Raw genomic sequence first — 25482 nt, 5'->3', positions numbered from 1 at the left:
TTGGGTTGGCAACTAAGTGATTGCGGATTTTGTCATTAGGTGGTATTGACAAAATCCGCAATCATCTAGTTGCCAACCCAATACTTTGCAACGTCTAACGCAGAAAGATGTTACAATTCGATCCTGGTACTTTACCATCTGCTCAAACAGCCTACGATCAACTGTCAAACCTGCCATCAGGTCGTTGCAACCCAAACCATCTCGTTATCATTCGAAAGTTTCGGCAACGACGTATTTGACTCGCACGCCAGGGTATAACGTTCGCGATTTCCTGCTCGCGTATCCTCCGTTGGGAACGCAACGTCGTAGCTGGCAAAGGAACGAAGAAAAGAAAAGAGGACAGGAGAAAAGATCGAGATAGCGCGGCGTGTAACTCGGTGTAACCGACGCAACGGAACGAAAGGGCAATAGAAGCATTTTAGGAGGAATTCGTATGCCGGTCTCGCGCTAGGTTCGCTTCGCCTGTCCCTGATTGAGTTAGCCGAGCTCGCGATGGGTCGCTGTATACGCGAATCGCTCGTAAAATCGGACGGTTGCTGCGAACGGCCTCGAACGAGACGAAGGCCGATGAATACGTGATATCACGAGCTTTTTCCACCTTTGTCGCGCCGTGCCATGGATTTCTCTTGGCGCCTGTTTGCCCCGTTGTAGCCTCCCCTTTCTCCTCTTCCTACCACTCTTCCAGCTTTCTTTCTTGCTTGCTTTTAGTCGCTCGTCTAAAATGGGAAAACGCCGGGAATACTGGCAACGCCACGACCACCGGCTTTCAGGAATTCATTAGCCGCTATTAAGCGTCTCTTTCATGCGATTGTTAATTTGCAACGTGCCTGTGTTACGCTACAGGAACACGGTCTCTGGCGTGTTCCCATGCCGGAAATTCAACGTCGTTTCTTCGAGCTTTTCGCTAAATTTACTTGGCTCCACCGATACTCCATGTTCTACATACACCAGGTTTTCGTATGGAAAATCTTGTTCTTCAGACACTGACTTCGGTTGGATCACTTTATTCCTGAGATGTACCAGCAGATTGCGTTGCAACGACTTTCGTTTTATAATATTCTACTTTGCTTCTGCTATCTGTATGGTAAAAAATAATTTTCATGCAAAATGCTTTTTTTATATAGCAAGTCTTTGCATATGTTTCGTCCGGTGACTCTTTGCGTAGCACGGAATCCATCCCTCGGTCAAGGCAGCCACTCGCTACGTCAATATAATTAGTTGGACCGTAACAATCATAAAGAACTGTCGTAAAACTAAGCATTTCGATTTGATCGTTAAGTGGTATAAAACACCTCCGAGTCAAGATGTTCCTTATGGTTATTGCTCCATCAGGTAAAAAGTGCAGAAAAGTGGGTTTTCTCATGTTTCCCGGTATTTTCACCCGCAAGCGACCTGTGGTGGGGCGACAAACACCCAGCAAGAGTCTTCCTCTGTGACAACATCGTCACCGAACTTCGCTGCTTCTACGACTACAGAACAGTCAAGATCTCTGCACTGGGTTCGTTACTCAGTCAACATCTATTCATTAACTATATCTACTTCTAATTACTCAACTAATTAACATATATATATATACGCAACGAGCGTAATCATCTTGTCCACAAGTTGTTGAATAAAGAGTAGATTATAAACTGTTACGTTATAATCCATCCAACTATCTCTATTATCATAAACGAAATAGGGGATCGATCATCTCCTGGCATTGTCTAATCGTAACGGGAATTTACGATTCCCGTTGACGCGCTTCCTTGAGATCGCGTTTGTCCGCGAGCGATCGATGAAACAGCATATGTACTTGGTTTGGAAATTATTACGATAGCTTGCTTCAAACTATCGCGAGTGTTAATTTGCATTAGATATCTGGATCGGTATTATAGAGATAGAGAAAACTGTTAACGGTTGACAATACAAGAGATTTCAGGCATTCGAAGGAAATGAAAAAAGTGGAAAGAAGCAAACGCGGAAATGTGATCGCATGGATAGATCGTGAGGGAATCTTGCGAGATAATATATACAGATTTATTCCGGTTTCATAAGAGTGAATGCAACGAGTTAGAGTTGAAAGAATGAAATAAAATATATTAACGTCCGTGGACTTTTTGAAATCCCTTTTGAACAGTTTTTCGAAATATTCAGCAGGTATATAATTTTACAAGGTAAATCGAGCAATATGTAATTTTGTTAAATTTCCCTAAAACCTAGTTTCATCTCAATTGTCAAAAGTAAGAATTAAATGGTTCACAAGTACGTGTTACACAGAGTTTGTTACAAAGGACTAGATTAGAGAAACAGCTTTTCATAATACACACGAAAACAAAGTGTATCAGTGATGACGATTGTGCGTAGATAAAACAGCTATTTTCTCGATGCTTGAAACAATGAAATTTCCCTCACAGTCTACTAAATTTCCGTAAAAGAATTACGTACGATTAACGTCGTTGTCCCGTTACGAGCCAGCGACCACGTTCTTCGTCGAGTACGGTTTTCCACTAATTTGCCGTCACAATATTATCGTTTGATTCATTTCACCACAGCGACGTCATTCGTTAATCCGTGACGCGGCGCAAAAACTGTCAGAAATGCTACTCTTTGGAATAATCGAATTATATCACGGCCGGTTTGCGTTCAGAAAACTGGCATCGAAACAAAGAGAGTGTCGGCTTGGTGACATTAGTGATTGATACGCACTGGTAATTATTCGTCCTTTCGTTTCAAACCATGAAACCATTTTCAGAAACAATGTCTATGCCCTTTATACACATATTTTAACGTATTTCTCTCTTCTATCGTATGTCACAGATCAGACTTGGCTTGTCGTATTGCTTTTCGTATACGAATCCTATTAATATTAATAATTTATCATGGACAGATACGAAAAGAAATATAACGTTACCGTTGGGTAGATGATACATTTACACTGTACATGTGAATGTATGTGTAAGCGTGAGAGGGCGTCCAGGTCTTAGTTGATACAAAAGACTGTCGTCAGATGTTAGAAGAATCTGGAAGAGTCGGTTGAGAACAAGCGTGCGTGCAAGAAGGTTGTCGAGGTCTTCAGAGTGTAAGATATATGTATAACTGTTGTGTGTAAAATAAAATAAACGATTTGTATTTCCGAATTCTTTCTTTACCTTAACAGCTACAACGGGTAGAACGGTAGAAAAATTGTTTCATTGCGAAGGAAGACAAATTTTTATTTTACAGGCTTATGAAAAGAATTCTTTTAATGTACGTAGAACGAAGAAGTTGACTGTTTCTGAACGCACTATTGGATTGGCAACTAAGTGATTGCGGAGTTTGTCATTAGCTGGTAATGTCAAAATCCGCAATCACTTGCTAACCCCAATACATCGCATAATATGTCTGCCAAGCAATGTTCAAAGATATACGTACACGAACGATGTAAATACAACGCTTTTCCTTCTGACTTTATTTTGAAGAATTCACCAGCCCATAAATGAGAACTGAAAATATCAACGTGTATTTTCGGACGTTTTTCAGAAAGCTTAGCTAATCTTTTCTTCGATACAAAAGCGTTCTTTCATTTCCTAACAGAATAAAATAGCACTTTCCAACTATAGAAAAGAAAAATTCCTTTATATCGAATAACAATAGATTTCAACGTTTAATACAATTTCTGCGTCAAAATTCGTAATGGAAATGAAACAGGATCCAATAATTAACTATCGTTCGCCGCTTAATCTTAAGCTCCATCATCCGTCCCAAATTATCTGACAACAGATTCCATTTCCGTAGCCAGACTTCGTTATATTATTATCCGTTCAGGCTAATCGATCGAACGTAGAAAATTTCATTTGTTAGACTCTGCTGGCATCCGAGTGAAACGCGATCCGAGAACTTAATGAATCAACGGACACTTGGCTCATCGATTCGATCGTAATTCCCCGGGAGGGAGAAAATTCATTCACGCTGGTCATAATGGATCAGGTTAAAAAATTTCAATTATAATTTCAACGCGTTGTCGATCGGTCGTGCCACCAGTTCAATGGTGGAACAACCATTGTTCGTTGCGACGCCACCCTTCTCCTTTTCACCCTCATCGTCGTTATTTTATGGACTCTCTTCTCAGTTTTGTCCAATTAAAAATGAATACATTCGATATAAAAAAAAGTCTTTCGCATTTGTCACCTGTTCATTATCGACCGACGAAATATTGTAAACTGTAAAACGTGGTAAGACAACTTGATTTTCTATTTACCGTAACCCAATGAAATATCGCGATAAACGAACTCATTTCAAATTCCATGTGAATTTGATTGTTAAGGCCAATCGACGCGGAAAAAAACCTACGATTCGCCTATGACGAGAAACATTAATTATTCGAACATTTCATCTGTATTGTAGCTTTGTTCGACGAGCACGAGCGCGTGCTGTCCACGGGCGTACGAATGACGAAAGGCAATCGCGTGAGGCGAATGCAAAATTTTCTGCTCGCTTGTGGTGCGGTTCAGGAACATCGTTCTCTTTCCTTCGCTGTGCGAAATGCGCGACACGGGCTTGGTTTTCGCGATGGTTTGCTATTCTTCGTTTCGCTTTCAGCTGAGAAGGTCTACATGTTGTCGTAGAAATTTTCTTTCTTCTCTGGTGGAAGAGAAAATAAAGCAAAGAATACGCTAATTTTGAATAGTTTAGCTTATTATTCGCATATTGAGAAATTTTCTATTAATCTTCTTTTAGACTGTATCAGACGCTAAATATTTTTTCCAAGCTTTTTCCAATATCGTACAGTATCACACAGCACGTATGGTTTGTTTATAAAATTGGTTGATATTTAACATCGTGTTTCCCGTTATAATTCACCGACGATAAAGTCTGTCTGTTCTCGATGAAACGAGTGAATAGTGGAACTAGTTAACCTAAATATTTCACGAATTAATTTAGCAATAAGATGTTACAGCATCGAGTATTGTTCAGCTCTATACTTCTATGGATGTCGTTTACGAACATATCGATAATCTCGACTATTCTAAAACATAGTGTTTCTCCGATGAAACAAATTTCATTAAAATTTCCGGACGAACAAAATGACAAACATCTTCTTAGCAAATTTACTTCGAAATGAACTAAAATATATTTCCCGTGGCAAATTTTACTAGCTCTTCCTTCGAAGTAACGTTTTTAACTCGAGTTATTTAAGAAAGTACCGATAAAACTGGTTCAAATTATCCATAGACGTTTATTTTACCAAATATCAATAGAAATAAACTGTAGCAAGTCAAGTTAATTACCAGCTTAATATACGAAACTCAGAGCGTTTTACAAACTTGCTTATAAAGTTATTTATTAAATCATTCGTGTCACGAAGGGTAATATTAAAATAATTATTACGACGTGTAAAACCACTGCAGCCCAGCACAGAACATTATCCGACAATGTAATTAGAGTCTTATCCGATTACTATTTACTAATCACTGACATATTTTTCGACTACTTTAAATCGATCGATTATACGCCGTAAATTTTCAACTATCCAACTCGAAATAAGTAACTGGCTAACTCGCCGCACGCTCTACTTATATTATACAAACAACAACTCCAACAATGGCAACTTCCACTTAAAATTTCCACTTAAAATGACCGATCTACTTCACCAACGATCACCTAGCAATCCCATGTTTATCAAGCCTTGTATTCTCCTTTATGAATTCTATTAACCAGCTAAGCCGGTAACCACAGTCGCTCGAAAGCAGTCGGTGTATTTTCCTCTGCCAACTCAGCCAGCCAGACTTCGTACTGCAGGTATTCGTGCGAACAGCTAGTTTAAAAAAGGCTCGATCCGCTTTCTTTCATTTCCCTGCGCCGCTTTTCATGAGAATACTTTTCTCGGTTGGTTCGTGCACCAGGCATCGCCAACCACTTTAGCAGCAACCGTGTAATTGCGACCGGTTCAAGAAACACTATCCAGAAGGTAAACGAGCAAACGGATGCTACCAGCTAGAAGAAACGAGCGGCGATCTGACATAAAAACGGCGTGTGTGTCACGTTGCGCGGCACCGTTCGCTAATTCCGAGCGAACCGACAAACTTGCTACGCCTTTTCGATCTTCTGCCTTAAGAACCGAATTAGCTTGCGCGCCAGAAACGTTTATCTTTGATTTTCTATTCTCTTATTTTGCATTGATCGTTTGAACGATTAGCGCTGCAGTGTCGGTTCGTCTAATTGTTCTACGCGAATGTCTTTGCGATTTGTTTCGGGTGCCTGCGTTATGATATGCACTTTTTTTTTTTTTATTTGTTAAAATTCCAATCAATTCTCGCGTTGAGAATTTTTAGTAATTTTTCTGGCGTGGCGCAGTGACATGGCTGATTATTTATAATAAGTTAATACTTGTTATAGATAAGTATAATTTATAAGTAAGTACTTTGGCATTTGCCGGCAACGTATTTTACGTAAAAATCGTTTACGTCGAAAATGACATCGTTTCGTATCTTCGTGTTTGTGGATTTTTCTCGCTACTCGGTGAATTCGTCGTGTCGAACGTTTTAACGCAATGGAAGAATCGCTTTGTTATTCGACGAAATTTTCCCATAACAGGGTCATCGAAGCGTTGGCAAACATCAATTTACGGACTTTATTAAGGCAGACATTTCGTTAGAGCTATAATGCTGGCAGTAAGAAAATTCCTGCAACTTCTTCTTCCATCGTTTTCCCTCGCTTTCAATTGTCTTCTCGAATCCACTACTTACTACTTCACTTATTCCACCAACAAATGCACCGAACTAAACGGAGCTTTTCAACATAACTTGGAACTAATCAAAGCTGCGAGTACTAGCTTCGAGAGTCCTTTAAATTGCATTTCATAATAAAGCCGAGGATATTTAAACCTCCCTTTATTCTTTCTAGAAAGAATCCTTTATTTATTACACGATTGTCCTACTAATTAATCTGCTTCCTGCTTCGTCTTTCCTTTTCAACGATTCTTCTATTGAAAATTTTACAAACGCCGTTGGCTACGACGACAGTTCAAACGGGCGATCGACAGAAGAATTTTATAAAACAACAGCAACGGCAAAGCTGCGTTTCTTTCTCGGCGACGAACATCGACGACGAGTTTACGAGTGACCCGAGGAAAAAATATCATCGGAAGACGTTGCTATCGCGGTGTAATTTTCAGAAGGAACAATTGTTTCCAGGGCCGGCGCAAGGCAGGTTCAGCGCGGAACCCGGCCCCGCGTTTTGAGAGGCCCCGCGGTCTACGAGAATTGCCCAATTAGAAAACACCGATTTTGATTAACTTTTTACAGAATGATGATACCATTTTTTTAGTAGCGATGATTCAGTTTAAAGGAGTGAGAAAAATCATCAATATTCAGTGTAACTGCATAAAGTCCTCATATCCTGGAAACTACTTTAGATAAAAAAAATCCAGCTGCTTTCAGAGAAATGTACTTTTTAGAGAAATTAAACTACATCAATAGCTTTTTGCAAAAGTCATACATGATTACAGATTTTGTACTTTCATTGAATTTCTTGCCCCTTAAGAGCGAATTATGGATGCGAAAAAATATTACTTGGATTTGTTTAAAAAACTGCTTATAAAAAATATATAATATGCAACAGCATTCGTAAATAAATAAAATTCCTCTTTGTAAAATTTAATAAAATTAAAATTAAATATATAGAATTAAAAATTCCTCGTTGTAAAATTTAAGTGTAGGATTTGAACGTGTATTCAGGCCCCGGAAAATTTTTGAAGCCGGCCTCGCAAAAGGTTACGCCGGCCCTGATTGTTTCTGAGAAAACACGAGAACGCTAATTAAAGTATGCGCACTGGTTGGTTTTTCTTAAATTAAACTGCTTACAAGCCGAAATAAGATGAAGACGTAACGTCGCGTCGAAGAAAAGTTCGCAACGAGAGTAGTGTGATTACAGTTCCTAAGTTAGGAAATAAGATTGCAACCCTTTTGTCACCGTTTGCAGGCGATAAAAGCGTGAACATCTCGCGGTAACACGTCATGGGGTAGTTTGTTTCATGGCTCGTTTCGACGTTAAACGATGGCTACGATACCGTAACCCGATGTCGTGTGTATAATTAGACGTTTAAAGAGCTACAACACACTGATGCGAGTCATTAGCTCTTTGCGTTCTACAACGAGTCTACAAGACAAATAAAATAGAAGAAGAGGCGACGAATCGAATCTAAATTTATTTTTCTCTTTATATTCGATAAATAAGAATCTCGTCGGATATTAACGAAGAATAGAAACGAAGATACGAGAAATGAAACGTTTGGAATAAAATCCCAAGGTTAGATATATATGAGCTTCTACTGGCTCATTGGCAGACGATCCAACTTAAACATGCAGAGCAAAATAATGCTACATAAAGCCATATTAAAACCTGTTTGGACCTATGAGATTCAACTATGGGGAACAACGAGTAATTCCAACATAGAAATTCTCCAACGATTCCAATCAAAAACTCTAAGATTCTTAATAGATGCAGCTTCGTATGTTACCAACGAAACAATACATCGCGACCTTTAAGATACCCACAGTTAAAGAAGAAATATCCAAATTCGGTAACAGATATAATATAAGTGTTAACAGCCACCAAAATCCATTAGTTACCCAATTACTTGACACGACGGATCAGATTGGCAGACTAAAAAGACCCTTTAAATTTAAGCATTAGATTCAACTAAAATCAAACATACTATAGACTTTAATAATCCAAGTTACAGTGCCACGCCAAAATAATTTACTTATAATTCTCAATGAGAATTGATTGCAAAATGTCTACCAAATAAGAGAAAAAGAAAGATATATGAGCGAGTTAAAGATAAAAAAAATGAAGGAAAAGAAAATCAGGCGGATGATCGCAAATCAGAATGATGGCATTGGAACAATGGCTGCGTATAAATCCCGTTTACGTACGATCCGTTTCTTATCGCGGTCTTAAAAAGTTCCTCTCGCGACCGGCTAATTATCATTAATTAGAAAAGTTTTGCTCGTGCGCGCTGGCAAAAATAAGAATAAGAAGAAAGGGCGGGCCGTTCGCTTTTCGCGTGGCCTTAAAACTTTCGCGGCGAGAGGGCTCGTGATAAATTTCATTGTGAAACAATAATTGCAAACGCCAGCGGAGATAGCCGCTGGAGGTTCGCCACGGCCGCGAACGATGCAATTTGTATTGCTCGAGCAACGCCGCCCCATAGCGGGAGGAGGGAAAAAGAGAAAAACAGGGAGAAACAAGGCGAAAAGAAAAAGAGCACAAGCCAATGCGCATTTACATCGCGGTTTCTTTTCGGTACCGTTTCGCGAACGATAAACACGGCCGTGATTAACGATGCTAAATATGCTTCTGCATTCCGTGTTCACCGTGGATTTAATTCTGGCGTTTTAGACGCCGTAGGAAAACGCCAGCCAACGGAAGCCACGTTTTTCTCATTTTCTTTCTGCGCTCGTGCGTACCGTGTTTTCCACTTTCCTGATTTCTCAGTTATCGGTGAGTTTCGATCTCGAAATCGGTGGACAATCGGTCGTGGAATTTTGTAAACATGGTGTTTGCGTCGAGGATATATCATCGGACCGACGATAAAAACGAACAAAGTACTAATTAACGATACGACGTACGTATGTCGCGTTGAATTTAATTAATTTGAAATTCAGTGCTGTCGATAGCCGACATTCTATCGAATGTTCAAACGAAGATGTTAGGCAGGAAAAATGTTTGTACACACGAAATTCATGGAAAAAATGGACTGCTTTGTATGCAATACCTGCAATGCAATCTACGCTATCTGTAATCGCATAGAGATTGAATGATTTGCAAACTGAAAGCTCGAATATTTTTCGAATGACCAATTTTTGAACGTACGTTTAGGTCATCCGTTTACGAAAAACATTGAACATATACGAACAGATACGAGAGTTATCAGTTTACAGAGCAATGGTCCCGAAAGCGAGATAACGGGAAATTTAAAAAATTACCGTAACATCACGAACAAGGATGTGTGGAAAGTAATTACATCGTCAAATTTATTCCCTTAAAATCCTAATATCTGTTTACCTAAAACGTTAGGTATATGTACAAAATTGTGAAAAGGCGTAGTTAAATCTGTATAACTCTTGCTATCTTTAAACCTTTAACGCGATATCACAAATAGATCAAATTGTCGGGAAGAAACGTAATTTATAGGAACTGTAACAACAAAGTATACGTCATTTCAGGTTTTATCAGAAGAAGAATTATATTAACGAGAAATAACAAATTACAATTGTAACATTTACCATCGTGTTCTAGAGATTCGATTCAATTAATATTCGTTTGGTTATTCGGAACAGTGTCAATCCGGGTTTATCGTGGCTTCCCATTGGATTCGACCAATAATTTCGTAATTTGGTAAAATTTACCAACAATGTTCCACTTAAAATCGCATGTAACATAAACCGTATTTACGTTGATAGCCGATTAATTTGTAGTCATCGATAGGCAGCGATCCTGTTACAAATTTTGTGATAAACCAATATCGATAGTACCGGTAGATAATCGCGAATCTGTGTACTTTCGCAATAGCGTTCCATTTGCGTTTCAAGTGAGAAAAATAAATGGGAAAAATAAGCGAGAAAACATAAAAATAGAAATAAAAATACCTGAATGCGCCACTGTGGTTTTCGTTGCGAATGAAACTGACACGACGCTGCACGCACCAGATGACTGCTGTCGACAATTTCGCCTCGAAAAGCAGACTATCAAAATATAGGAATATTCGCGTTTCTATCAAGAAAAATATTCCTCTGCTATATAAAGATGAAAAGCACAGAATAAAAGGAGAGAAAATAGCAAAGATGCAGTTGGATCGCACTATTGAGCTTTATACGCAGCAATTATTTTTGTTTCTCTCAGTAGGTTGAACCGAAATCTTTCAGTTTTTTCATAAAATAATCTCTAACGATAACTTACTTTACATCTTGCAAGCTTGCACTCTACGTCCTTTTAAATAGACTTTCAACTTCGAACACGATGATTTTTTTATCTTATGTAAATTCAATTATCTTATTTAAACAATTTCTATGAAATTTTGTTCAAATGTGTGAATTTTGAACAGAGCAAGTTTCATATTGTTAAACATGAATGGTAAAAGGTAATAGGTCATAATACATTGAAAGATCAATTTTTCCTTTTTTTCACTGGCATATTATCTGTCGAAATAAAAAAAGTAATTACTCTCGTGACGATATAAAGATATAAATGGAAGCCATCGCAATAACGGTTAATAGATAAATATATGATCAATATATTACCAATATTTGATGTCGTGTTTGTAACGTTGTGTTTAATAAACGCTTAATTCAAAGGTTAACGAGTGCAATTAGTTGCCATACATGTATTCGTTTCGAACTGACGATAAATATGAATATAAATTATCGACGTGTAAACATAATACAAAATGGAGGCAATTATTTATGACAAAATTACTTAAAACTAATCGAGTGTGATTCTCGAAAAAGTTATATCGAACTTCTGAAAATTCTAACTGACTTCAATATCAATTTTTTGCCAATTCTGTATAGAACCTGCGAATTATTGCAATTACACGACAGCTATTACATTATAACTTTTTTCATTTTTCCGCTCCGACGTAATCCAACACCGCTGTATCTCTCTTCGCTAAGAGATTCGATTTTAATTCACGTGCCGTTAGAATTTATTCACTTTCACCATGAACATTGACAACGATCTTATTGAACGTTGGTAATCTAAACAAAAATTTATTTTTTCTTTTCTAAAAAAAAGTACAGCTACTTGAAAATAGGAAAAAAATAACTGCCTAGCGTGGAAGATGATCTCCAAACTTTAAAAACAATTTCATCTATAACTTAATAACCACGTAGAGAAGATCACGCGAGACAAGCAACAACGACAAGAAAAGCTGCGACTGCTGCAGGCTACTTTGATCTCGCCAAAAGTCCGACCATCACCAGAGACGGACGTATACTTTGCCAAAAACAGCCTCGCTCTGTCTGTGCGTAATTTTAAATTCTGTCGCTGGAGTTTAAAAGGAGCGGTATAGTTAAATAAATAAAATGAAAACAGATAAAGGAAACAAGCAACGAGACGAAGACACTCGTCTTTATCCATTGACTGTTTTGCTCATAACCGTCAGTAAACTTCGAAATATTCTCCGTGAAAACGTTCGTAGTATTAAACTTTTGCCACGTTCGTTCGTCGAAGAAAGGAAGAGAGCGAGCGAGAGAGAGAAAGAGAGAGAGAGGAAAAACGTTTGGAAACGAGTTTCACCGGGGGAGCTGTAACAAATTACCCGCGTCACGACCGCTGTCTTCTCTAATTTGCCCGAAATCAGTAAACGGCCAGTGCAAATTATAGGGGTGTCCCGTGAGCGCGCGCACGCGTGAACACCAACGCGAACAATAATTCGTCGTTGTCTTTGTAAACAATGTTGCAATTATTCCAGCTACAGCCTGAAAATTTGAATGGCTGGTATTCAAGCCTCGGCCTCATAAATCTCCCGATAAAACGATAATTATTTCAAAAGAGATAGGGTGGCAGGCAGTGGGGTTGAAAGGGAGGGTGTGCTGCGAGAGACAGGAACCATCTTCTCTGGCAATTTCTGCCAAGTACGAAAACTCGGTTACAAATTGCACAACGAGCCACCCTACGGCTTTGTTTCGCGACGATCAAAGCGACAACACGAGCCTGCGTGATAACATATCATTAATAACCCCCGGAGCGGGGTTTCCCTTTGGAAATTCAACTATGTGGCCCTTTAAATTCGTAAACGGTCAGAGGACGGTTGCATACGCTGTTATGACCATGCGATGATGTATGACCAACAGGGACTGATACGTTTCATTAGCCTGGAAACCAGTTTCGTCGCCTATGAAAGACGATTACCAGAAAGACTCGAGGGAGATCGTCTGAATCGAGAGGAGTGAAAATTTATCTTTCCGATACGATCCTCGACTTTGATCGACGCTCGTCAAAGGTTTACAAACGTGTTCTTTGATTCCTTTTGAAGAACCGACTACTTGCTATCTATCAGTGGCAGTATCGCGCTAAGGATAGTGTGTCAAAATTCCCAGATATTTTTCAACGAGAATATAAATTGAACGTTTGGTCGATCGTTTGAAGTCGTAATTACGATTTAACGAGAAGATCACGAGTTTGGAATTAATTACAGGTAGATGATAATAATATGCTGTAGGCATTTGTTTAATCAGTTACTACCTAACGTTGAATTCAATTGATATTCGAAATTAAACTTTCCTATTAAATGAATTCTCACGTCTCTTGAAAATGAATAACATATTCAACCAACGAAACGGAATCGTTTAACAAAATTATTTTACGTTATTTATTACGTACATTAGGACACGCAGATAATATTTAAGATATTAATTTGCTTTATTTACGTTTTACGTATTCCATTTTCTATTGTTTCTGCTATATGATTATGTATACGTGTATATACGTACGTTACAGGGAAAGTATTTTCTAAATATCCAGGCCTTTGATAAATAACTTTAGCAGGCGTACAGAATCATTCTATTTAATTTCACCCCATTTCACGTGTCGGAATGCCAAAGGAGGACACTTAATGCTGAACAGTCTGTGATTAATTTCCTAACACCTTACAAGTTTCCCGCACAAAGTTGTGCAAGTAAAATGTAATTAAACCGTAAAGTAAATGATCTCGATTCTTATACTTTTACAAAAATTCACCGTACTAAAATTGAAAAAATCTGCAATAAAACAATTTTTAAGCACCGTAGAGTAGGGGTGAAATAACACGCTAATGTACAGTAGTAGACGCGAGATATAAAATAGTTTCGCATTACCTTCCCTGCAAATATTTTATACTTGATATTGTGCGCATTCTCTGTGACATATATTATAAGTTATGCACTCTACACTTTGCATATACATATATGAATCTTTATGCAGCGTCGTCCAGTAATCATTAATATCTTAATATCTGCAAGGGTTGGAGGACAGCTTGATGGAAGTCGCAAGAAGCTGCGTATAATCATTCGTTTCTATAAATGTCTCTATTTGTATTAATTTCTTCATTATCTACAAATCCTAGATTTTATCTTAGAAAAGAAATTTCAAAATAGAATTCATACTTGGCGATCTATCTTTACTCTCGTTGAGGTTGAGGTTGACTGATTGAAGAACGAGTGGATGAATTTGTAATAGAAAAATATATTGAAATAATTAAAGATATACGTATAAGTAAAAGTTTATGCTGATTCAGATCATTACTCTCTTAGTGTTATTAGACAATGGAAAGATAAGGAGCACGTTCATATATTTATAACAAAAGGTTATAAATTACCAAAAAAGTTAGGCTTATAGCTTTGGCTAGAGGCTACAGGGAACACAAATAGAAATTTGTTTATCAGTTCCTTTGTTCCTAGACCTTGCAACCCAAAACATAATGTATATTCAAGGGTACAGTAATATGTATCTCTTATTATTTAGAATATTTGTGCGTAATAGCAATGTCTAGGTCACGAATAAATAAAGATGTAGAGATTTTCTTGAAGCAGTTACTTCAACAACTTTAACTGCCACGTTGGTCATATATGACCGGTCACGGTTTCTTCTGTGACGTCCTGGTGGTCATTGATGACCAGAGCGCTTGAACTCCTTACAATTGTAAAAATTGAATGAAGATTGAGATTTAGAGCATTTTGAATATAACCGATAAATAGAAGATACTTTGAAATAAAAAGTGCCCCATTGAACAATTAAACATTCTTATTAGAACATCAACAAAAAAGAAATGAGAACAAATCTTGCGTTTGCATCCATATCTTCAAGGCGAATATTATTATAAACAAACCTTAGAAAATAATCGTAAATGTTGTGTCAAATCGAAGTGTGCACATACTTTACTATTATATATAGAATGAACAAATACTGTTTACTGATATCTTCTACACGTTTCAACAATATATTCTGCACGTTTTGCTTACGACGAAATAACAAATGCGAATGGTTTGTTGAAATAAACGAAGTCTTGTTATAATATGTCGCTATCAACTGTTAGCAAGGCGCCACGGCGGTCACCTGTGACCACCAGTATAATAAACTGTCCATTGGGGAAGAATGTCGTCTTACATCATCAATTTATTATTATTTTGCCATTATATGCAACATTATAGCAGTCTCCAGGTCACGGATATACATAAATAAAGATGTAGAGTTTTTCCTGAAGTAGTTACTTCGATCTACTTCTACTAAATCTTCTACTAAATCTTACTAAATCTTCTTCTATCGAAACAACAGGCACCGTGTCTGCTACCCCAGAAACCAGCACGATATATGTACAACAAAATGTACATACGTGTTTGCGTGTGTGTAGAACGACCGTGGTCGGTGCAATCGCAGATTACAATATCCGTGCAGTTTGCGGGGGCGACGCATACGATTTTAGTTGCGCCGCATGATAAATTTTCGCGTTAAAACAATAATTATAGAACACATCCGGAGATATAAAGGTCCAAGGCCTGGCGTGTCCTCGCGCGCATCAGCCAGCAAAGACCGGGTGTTATCGTTCGCGATCGAAGCGAAAATGATGCGATGCAGAATTGTTTACATCTTTCGAGACATATCAAGAGTTATCAATTGGTCTGTTTGCGCCAAAAAGTACGATCGGAAAGCCTCGAGAAGCTATCGAACCTTCGCTCTGTTTCGTTGCGAACAGACATCCGGCTGCGCGTCACGAGCTAATTTGATTAAAGGCGATTGCCGCACGAGCGCAAAGTGGTTTGCCTCGCTCTTGTTATGTATATACGATATAGAGAATCCGTATACGTGTGTTGTTTCTGGCATAAAGCAGCTTTATAAAGGTTCTTTAGGACAAAATAATACAAACCAGGCTTCGATTTTTGTAGGCAAATAATTCGATAAATATATTACATACTATACGAATAGACGTATAGATAGCATTTATTCTAACTTGCAACTAAAATTTCACTTCGCTACGTGTACTCGATGTTGCGTTCGTAAACGAGAAGTTTTGAAACACGTCACTCAAACAGCCGCAAGTCAGCCGTTCCCATCGATTATACACAATCGATCGATAGCCGACATTCACCTGCGGCCAATTGAAACTTCAATCTCCTTACGCCTCTTGTTCGTCTTTATTAACGTCGCGGCTTATTGTTAGTCGTAATCGCTATTTACAACGCTCATAAATGTGCTTTCGTTCTCTCTCCCTCTCTTTGTTATCCTCTTCGTTTGAAAAATATGCTCGCTATTTGTATCCGTGTTTCATTCGTATGATTAATCAAACGAAGTGGGCACTAATAACGATTAACTCGGAGATTCGTGCCATGTGTCATGCGAGTCTGATTCCACTCTCAAAATTACGGAAACCTGCTGGAGAATTATAGGAACGAGGGAGGAACTGCGCGTGGGTACAATTGCAAAAGCCCAGCACCGCTGGAATTGTCGGTCCTTTGTTAAACCCGAGGGGAGTTGTAATAAGCACAATGAAGTAGAATCAAGTATTATGTCATCTAATGCGTCTAATTAAATTCCTGCCGGCGGCAGCGAAGAGGCCGGCTTTAATTGCAAAATATAATTCAAATAGCAGTTAATATACCTTCTTCGCTGCTTTACGCACCACGGTCCAAGTAATTATACTCGCTTTAGGTGCTGGGAATTATAATGTCTCGATAAACCGCGGTAATTCTCGGAATTTCAACGAGCTGATATTCTCCTTTTGCCCTCCTTTCTCCTCAGTTTTCTATTACGCGGACCACAGTCGATATAAAACAAAGAGGTTATTAAGGTTTAACCGTAGCTTTGCCGATCTTTTTTTCCCAGCAAAATCCATTCTTTCATCTATTTTTCAATTATAACAGAAAATCGTTTCTAACGCCACGATGATTGCCATGTTTCTAATACTCTATTACCATCGGATTCTAAGACGTTAATTGATAGAAAGTAATTAGCCGACGGAACACTTCATTCTGTGTTAGGTACGCTTGTAAACGTAGAATCCATTTACTTGCGTGCCATGTATTCCAATGATCTACCGCAGCTTGTTTGAAGTAGAATTTGCTTTATCACTGCTGTTAGACGAAGATAAGGTTGCCACGCTTCGAACGTTAAACGACCTTCGTGAATCGGAACGAACACACGCAACGTTGCTCCTCTTTTCGATATTTGTTATAATTGACGGTAATACGTTTTGGCCGATTGCGCGCGTACCTTCGAAGCTTTTAACAAAACGTTTTATATCTCACTGATATCCTCGCATATCAGAATTTCAATTTCATTCCAATCGAATTTTTACTTGTAATCGAACTTTACAATTACGATACAACAATTTGCCTTTCTTTCTTGAATTATGACACCAAAGCCAGAGTAACCAAAAGGAAGAAACGTGCTGTAAAATTTGCAAACGTTCATCGCGCTTCATTTTCGTACGCTACGGGGTTAAAAAATCGTCAAACAAACCAGCAGCGGGACGGATCATTATTTCTCCATGTCGCTCAGCACAATTACCAAGCTTTTTTATCGCTTTTTCTCAAACGTATTGCACGCGTGCCCGCAGCTCGATTGGCAAACGCTACACGCGTTTCACACCGCACCTCCCCCTCGTTCGGCTAATTAAATTAAATTAATGAAACAACGGGCGAGGCGGCCGCGTTAAATCGCGAACGTGCATAATCGTGTTGTGTGGCGATAAAGTTGCGAGCCATGGAAAAGTTGCGCGGCACACGATAAATTCTATGATGAAACAATAATCGTCCGTTGGCGAATAGCCGCAGGGTCCTCTGTTTTCGGACATAATTCGCGGCCAGCGGGAAAACTCGAGCGTGCAACGTCGCGTCGCGCTTACTCGCGCTATTGTTACGTGGCGATCAAAGCGACCACGCTCCGAGCTAACCGCACCTCCGCTTGCTAACTTATTGTTAATAACTGGCTGCCGGATCGAGGATGCGGCGTGTCAAATTAGCACACAAAGGGAAAGAACAATATCGCGACGTACAATGGTTGCGCGAGCTCAAGACCGAAGCGGGCACGTCTCTGCGTTTAGATTGTTTGAGATATCACGTGTTTTCGAGATTATCCTTGCGTTCTGACGCATTCGAAATATCTAGTAACCAGTGGATTTGACACGTGAACAGTGAACATACTGTCACAGAAATTAGCCTTCGGCAAATATTTCACTAGCCAGCTAATCGTTCTCATAACATCAGAGATTTATCGCTTCGCTGTTGTCTCGTCTGCCTCGATATCGAACGACAGGTAATTCATTTTTTAAGCGGTAATTATCGAACGCAATAAATTCCTAGGGCTGGCATTCGATATCTCGCATCCTTTCAAACATTAATTTCCATCCGTTATATTCCATCCACTGATAAAATAACGAAAGTTCGCCGGTATGTTCGTATATGAACATTTACTCGGTGAAAAACGAACTTTTTGCAACAATTGTGTAATTTCGCTTTCGTGTCGTTCATCACTACGAGATTGAAATTCAATTTTCCATGAAATACGATTCATTGATTCGAAAAACGCTGCCCCATCCCCAAATGTCGAAAATATAGTAACAGCCGTGTGGTTTCTATTTAGAAGGCTCGGAGAAAATGAAAGATTATCAAAAGGTTATAAATTGAACAACGTTTAGCGAAAACGTTTGGCCAAAAGGGAGCAATTCGGTACGCGTGCCGATGAATATAAACACTGACGCGATAACCTATGATCGATATTTTTAGAAAATGCATAGAAATGCGCGCGTAAATAATAAACGCGTAAACGTATCGTGTTTCAAAGGTGAATACGTCGTTTAGAAATGATAATAAGATGTAGAAGAAATTCGCGCGCATGAACGTTTCACGTTAATTTCATGTTTCGTTGGAACGCATTATCGAAACGAGGAATTGACTTTCCAAGTCTTGTTCCATCGACTATGCTCTATACATATAATTCACCTTATAAATTTATAAATCTTCGACATCGACAAAAGCATCAAAAGGAGCAGATATTTTAAATTTAGAGCCGATCTAATTCGGTCAGTTTAACGTTCATGGACGATTGACGTCGTCTGACGTCGTATCGTGAAGACGGTCATGAAAGACAGTCGTTCAAAAAGAGAGTGGAAAGTCTCGTTGCAAATACAACTGAACGTCAGTCGCAAACACCTGCTATAATTCTCGACAATTTTCAACTGGTTTAAGGTTGTTTAATTGTTACGAAGCGTTTGTCACGCATTCGCGCTTTTCCTTCTTCTTCCTCTTAGCTCGAAAGCATTTCGAAAGTTCCTCATGAACGAGCTGTAACAACCTCGCAGCTGATGTTCGTGCCACGAAATTGGTTAAAGCGAAACTCCACATTCTTTCTAGTTAGGCACGATTTATTAGACGGACGCAATTTTCTTCTCTACGTACGCTCGAGTACGTTTTACACTCTATAACGCTTCGTTTTAACGCTTTTCCTTTAATCGTGATTTAAGTCTACATTCTTTCATTTCCTTTCATCCTCGATCAGTGGAAGGAACGCTCTACATCATCGCAATTTCTAATTATATGTAATTATATGTAAATAATTCTTCCTCTTTTCTCTAGCTTTATAGCACTGGGATTTGGAATTTCCGTAAAAATTCAATGAGAATTTCCACTATGTTCCACCGTATTTCTTTATTCTACAGCTGTAATTCAAATATAATTTGCTTTCTTTGCACCTGCATTTCATGGTTCTCCAAATCATGTTCCTATTGTAAATTAATGTATATATTAGGTTGTCCGAAAAGTGTCTTTCTTTCGCAAACGTGTTTTTTACAACAGTGCACCTTCATACAAACCAAGTCTGTGAAATGTCGCGATGTTTATTTCAACAGAACAAAATGGATCGTACGTAATTCGACAAAATAATATAAAACAAAAAACTATTATTTCCTCATAAAACGAAAGAAACTTGTCGGACAACCTAATACATGTTATACATTTACGTAGCGTGAATTATGTTGATCACGGCAAGCGTGTCGGTTCCGAAGGATCCGTAAATCATCGTTCAAAACCGACATTCCGATTTTATGTTACTTTTTTTCTTGTTCCTCTTGTTCCTCTTGGTCCTCCTTTTCTTGTTCATTACGACAAGACTTTCAGTTGTCTTTTTTCACTTTCCGGAGAAAATGTTCAAAGTATCGCGATGGCGAATCATCTTCGAAAGTTTAATGGACCGGCAAATCCCGACGAATTGTCGCCAAGTTAAACATTTAAATCAAGCCCAGCGTTGTTTCATGCGCGATATACGCGCCGTGAATTGGCTGAACAGATTAGACGAACCTGGTTGTATTTTTGAAATTACGATGCATTTATTAGTCCATTGATAAATGGACAGCAATTGTTAGTATTTCGTCGATGAAAGATAATACGCTTATGTCACGGCATGCAGCGGCAAAACACGGTTGTTTACAGAGAGAAAGACAACGGTAAAATATGCCTTCACAAACTTTCCAAGATATCATCGTGAAGTAGCTTAGTGACAACCGGAAAACTGACAGCGAACTTGAAGTATCTGTAAACTCTAATAAAGCGTTAATATTAGGTTGTCTGAAAAGTTTCTTTCGTTTCATAAGGTGATAATAAATGAACTACAATTTCTGTTTTATATTATTTTATTAAGTATGATCCTTTTCGTTATATTTCTATTATTATGTTCCTGCTAATATAAAACAAAAAACATTGTGCGTCTATTATTTTCTTATAAAACGAAAGAAACTTGTTGGACAACCTATAGTATGGTAAAACGAGAGAAAAAGAAATATTCATTTAATAAAAAGAAATACTTGTACCTACGCATTTAGCTCGTAAAATGATCGAAATAAAACGTAAGTCAGACAGTGAGTATTTTTTTTTTAATGTAGTAAGAACCAATTTGTTTAAAAACTTGAAGATTTTCTTTCGGAATCTGTGTCCTTCTATCTAACGTTAACTCGAGTTTCCGTATATAAACTGCTTTGCTTTAACAAATGAATTATACAATAGCATCAGTATTATAGCTATTTTCACAGGACTATAAGAGCGTAATAAGCCTGTTCCTTCGGTACTAAGATTTCTTTTTACCGATAGCAGAATAGTTTCTCTACCTGCTGCCATTATCCCAGTTACTTTATAATTTTATTCACAAATACGATTATCGAGATATGTATAATTTTGTGTGCTAGATTAGATTAGCCGCGTAGTAGTGACACACGTATGTGAATATGAGTGTGTAGAAGTATGTATATGCGTCTCGAAAAACAGATGAATGTAATTGTTGCGTTGGCAGTGTGGTATGGAAGATGGCAAGACAAAGAAAGTGCTGAGACGCGTGCAAATGTATATCGACGAGAATCCTGTAAATCATTTATTAAATAAATCTAAAACTATTTTAATATAAATTCTAAGTGTAATCTTAGTGTTCTTTTAATTTTATTTCGGCAATTAAGATCCACAATTCTCAACAACGATTAACCGTTTATCGACTCGACGATGAGCGAATACCACGGCGCTTTTCTTTTCTTCACTTTCACATTTCGTTGTTTTCTACTCAAAGCGTATTATATTGCACTTTGGTTGCCTCGCACAGGCGAGATCACTCGATCTTCCCTTTTCACGGAATACACATGGTGGATGTGTTGGTCCAAACGTTGGTTAATTAATTCGTAATTTTGGCACAGCGTCGAATCCATGGAGATTCTCCGCGGAAGTTACCGTCTGTTTCTCCGGAAGCGGTCGGTCCTCGTCTCTTTCACGACTCGAAGGACGAACGCGAGCGCGAGCGCGCACACACGATGGAAACCGCATCTCGAGTCTATTTCAAAGTCACGACAAGCTCGCCGCACGACACAGACGACCCGATTAACCGACAGATCGAAATAAGCTCCGGCGCTTAATTAAGGCTAATCGAGTTAACGAATATACTTGCTGTACATCGCCGACCCCACCCTCAACCACTTCCACGAGCTTCTCGCCAATGTGTCTTGATACCAATCTATAGTTGCAGTCTGGCGTGCTACCTGGAGACCGAGGCTTACCCTCCAAATTAGTCTATCCTCTGTCGTGTGCTTCCTCTTTCTCTCTGATTCTCTGTGTTTCTCTCCATAGACTGCCTTTCGTGGCTCTATGCGCAGCTATTTCGTCGCAATTACTCATAATAAGTGGCCTTTGGCTCTCATCGGAACACCGAATCGGTCCTCTTCTCTTTAGCGTCGGATTTTTACGTTTACGAGTATGCATCGTTTCATTGAGATCTGTGTTGAGTTTGAAAGAGAGAAAATGAGAGAGAGAGAGAGAGAGAGAGAGCGTTAGAGAATCTGCAGGCTTTCAGAAGTTGAGAATTATTCGTAAATTTAAATTTATTAATCTCGTGGAAAACGTTTGACGTGAAAAAACGTTACACGGTCGTTTCGGTGTAGAATGTGGAAAAATTGGCTTCACCGAAAAATTGTTGTCCGTCGTTACGAGAACTTGTTTGTCGTTGAAACGCGAGGCAGAAAACGTTATTCTGTTAAAAGGTTTCCAATGATGCAATCCTCTCTTTAAAACGCAGAATCAAGGGCCACTTGGTTAGTTTGGTTGTTTTGACACGACATCACACCGAGTTGCAAAAGTGGTCAAATATTTATTCGATTGATTCGCTTTCCCTCGAAAATTAGAAAGGTGTTGTAGAAATTGTAGAAAGTTGACTTTCTATATACTGATTAGTAGAATTTCACGGAAATGCAGGCAGACGACAAACGAAAATCCACAATTCGACTATAACGTATTCTTACGGAAGATTTTCGCGTAATTCGACCTGTTTTTCTACGTTTGATCCGATAATTTAATAAATAATCCGTCGAAATTTCAAATTGCCGTAGCTTATTGAGAACGTTATTACCTTGTTTAATAATATTGTGAAAATACATTCAAACGTTCTTTTAAATTAATTTAAACTCTTGTCGTTACGTTTTTCCCCCCTCTGATTCTTCCCTTTTGTTTCGCTGTACGTTCAACTAAATTCAGCTGATAGACTGAGCGTAAAAAGAACTTGCATCGTTTGAAGAGATCCTTCTATTTGTTTTGGAAGAATTGTTTTCGAGTGCATATCATATTAGAGATACACAGAAAGAAGGTACTTTGTGAGACAAGGAGAATTCTTTGTGTCGCAAACGCCGTGAGGAAGTTTGCTTCCGCGGAGAGAAATCGAGGAATGAAAAAAGACTTGACAACCAGAGTCATGCGATTTTATCGTAAATAAATAAACGAAACACAGTATGCGCGAGCGCGGAAAATATCTCACGTCACACCGCTCGAAAATACCATGGAATACTTTCCAGCGATTTATCGGCTAATCTTATCCTTCAAATAGAGACGATAGAACAACATTTTATTTTATCGATAAGTTCGAACTGAAATTGAAGAAATAGTAAACGCGTTCTTTCGTAACGTAAATACAAAAGACTATAGTCTAAGGAACGAAAATTATGGTATTTGCAATAGTTTGAAGTTTAGAAATTTGATAGCAATTTTTATTGCGAGTGTTGCAATTGAGCAATGATACGAAATTGATAAAACTAAACGAAAGATTTGATTTATGATAGACTCGTGTAATGATAAAATTGAAATTTAATAATAAATGTGCACTATGCGATGTTGGATTAATTTAATCCTATTACATAATTATGAATAATCAAGTTATTGTTACATAATTATAGAAACGCACATAATTCCTGATAAAATACATTATTCAAATATCCCTAATTAATCATACAAACATCGTTCCTACCTAGGTAACGTTGGCAACGAATGTCAAATATAATAGGTAACTTCGAATTAGAACATTCTAAAAGTATGTTCATTCCCTGTTTCATAAATAGCGTCATTTTGTAGATCGCGTTCATAGCGGAATAATGGGACTGATGAAAAAGGCGAGTAACTTTGAAATTTTCACGAGCAGCGATCCGGATCAAATGCGGATCAAATTTCTCCTATCGAAACTTCTTCGATATTAAACCGTAACATTTTCATTTCAACCGATCAATCATTCGACGAACAAAATCATTTGAAACTTTGCAAAAGGAACGCAGAAACGTTTCAATATGCGTTGGACCGTTTCGTCGATTCTTTTGTCCAACAAAAAAAAAAAAATCATTTTATAGCGTCATTTGGCCGAGTTAGAGAAACCAAGGTAGACAACCAACAGTTAGGCGAACAGTTTGCTATTAGATAATATTCCGTGTAAATATGGAATGGCTTTTACCGAAATGAATAAATTATGCCCGGTCTCATAGTCGTCGCTCGTCAATACCAATTTCCAACTCTCGAACCAGATTTCTGGCTGGCAGCCGAGACCGAGACCAGTCGACGAAACTGGCTTCTCTCTCGTCGAACTCTGGCGTTAGCTATACCGCGCTGTGCTATATCACGCCACCATCTTCTGTCGTGTAGCCTCTTATCGACAATTTAATAGAGCACCTTCTGGGCGTCTCGATCATTTTCATTCCGATGAAATATGGAGGAGAGACCGCGAATTAGCCGCGTACATTCTCGCGTTCTCAAGGAGATACGTTGTGTTAATTACATACTTAACGCGTTGAAAATTCTACACTTGTTCTAGTCCGAGCTGAGGTTCCAGAGATCCTTTCGAAAATATTTTTCTGAAACTATACGACTGATTCTAGCTAATTCTATGAGTACAGCTCGGTCTAATTCGAGTAAAGTTGTAAATTATTATTTAATTCTGTTTCTATAAAAGGGTTGGAGATAACTTTTAGCTACTAACTTTTCATCCACTACTAATCATACTTGTCTTCTCGATCCAACTAAATAACATTTATCGTATAATATTAGTACGACACTATACCTACTTGGAAGTAAACAACAAGTCAGGCTGATAACTGCTATTTGCTCTTACCTGTAACAAAAGAGAACAAAGGTATTTTAATGTAGCTTGGTGTAAAAAAAATTGACAAACAGAGGAAGTATTACAAAATTACGAATAATTTATAAACTACAACGCATTTAATCGATTGAATTTAATCACAAATACCGCGTTTATATGAACCTGTCGAAGGACAAGTTATTAGGTTGTCCGAAAAGTGCCTTTCTTTCACAGAGACGTCTTTTACACATCTTTATACTGTAGCGGCATATGCGTCTTAGGACGTTTCGATTCGAAGACACCTCACGTAGTAGTTTTGCCACAGAGAATTAACACTGTACGATGCACATAATGTAATAAACAAACTCTGGACAAAGCAATTTCGCTGCTACGTGCAACCTACAACCTGCGACAATTTCAAACCTTTTGGTACCCCCCTCGACCAGTATAAATAGATGGCCATGTCCTTCAGACATAGTCAGTCGCACGACTTAATATCAGTATCGAGTCAATCAGTCAGTGAGTCAGTCAGTCACAGTCGGTCTGTCAATCAGTCAGTCAGTTAGTCAGTCGGTGAGTCAGTCGATGAGTCAGTCGGTCAGTCAGTCGGTCAGTCAGTCGGTCAGTCAG

At 38.4% G+C, this 25482-nt stretch overlaps 1 protein-coding gene and 1 long non-coding RNA gene across 3 annotated transcripts in view; both read right to left on the bottom strand.

Annotated features, from left to right (window-relative positions):
* Positions 1–7559, bottom strand: part of LOC112212957 — a 14490-nt gene extending 6931 nt beyond the window's left edge. Inside the window, exons 1-2 of the long non-coding RNA XR_002946815.2 lie at positions 7277–7559; positions 1468–1469 (exon numbers count right to left, since the gene is read on the bottom strand). This is a non-coding gene — a long non-coding RNA (uncharacterized LOC112212957). The remainder of the gene's footprint in view (positions 1–1467; positions 1470–7276) is intronic.
* LOC100742752 (semaphorin-1A-like) overlaps positions 1–25482 on the bottom strand; it is a 388591-nt gene that overhangs the window by 83641 nt on the left and 279468 nt on the right. The window lies entirely within an intron of this gene.

This window comes from Bombus impatiens, unplaced genomic scaffold (genome assembly GCF_000188095.3).
Source record: "Bombus impatiens unplaced genomic scaffold, BIMP_2.2 scf_0389, whole genome shotgun sequence".
In the NCBI taxonomy this organism is placed as follows: Eukaryota; Metazoa; Arthropoda; class Insecta; order Hymenoptera; family Apidae; genus Bombus; species Bombus impatiens.
This window is presented reverse-complemented; position numbering and strand designations above follow the sequence as displayed.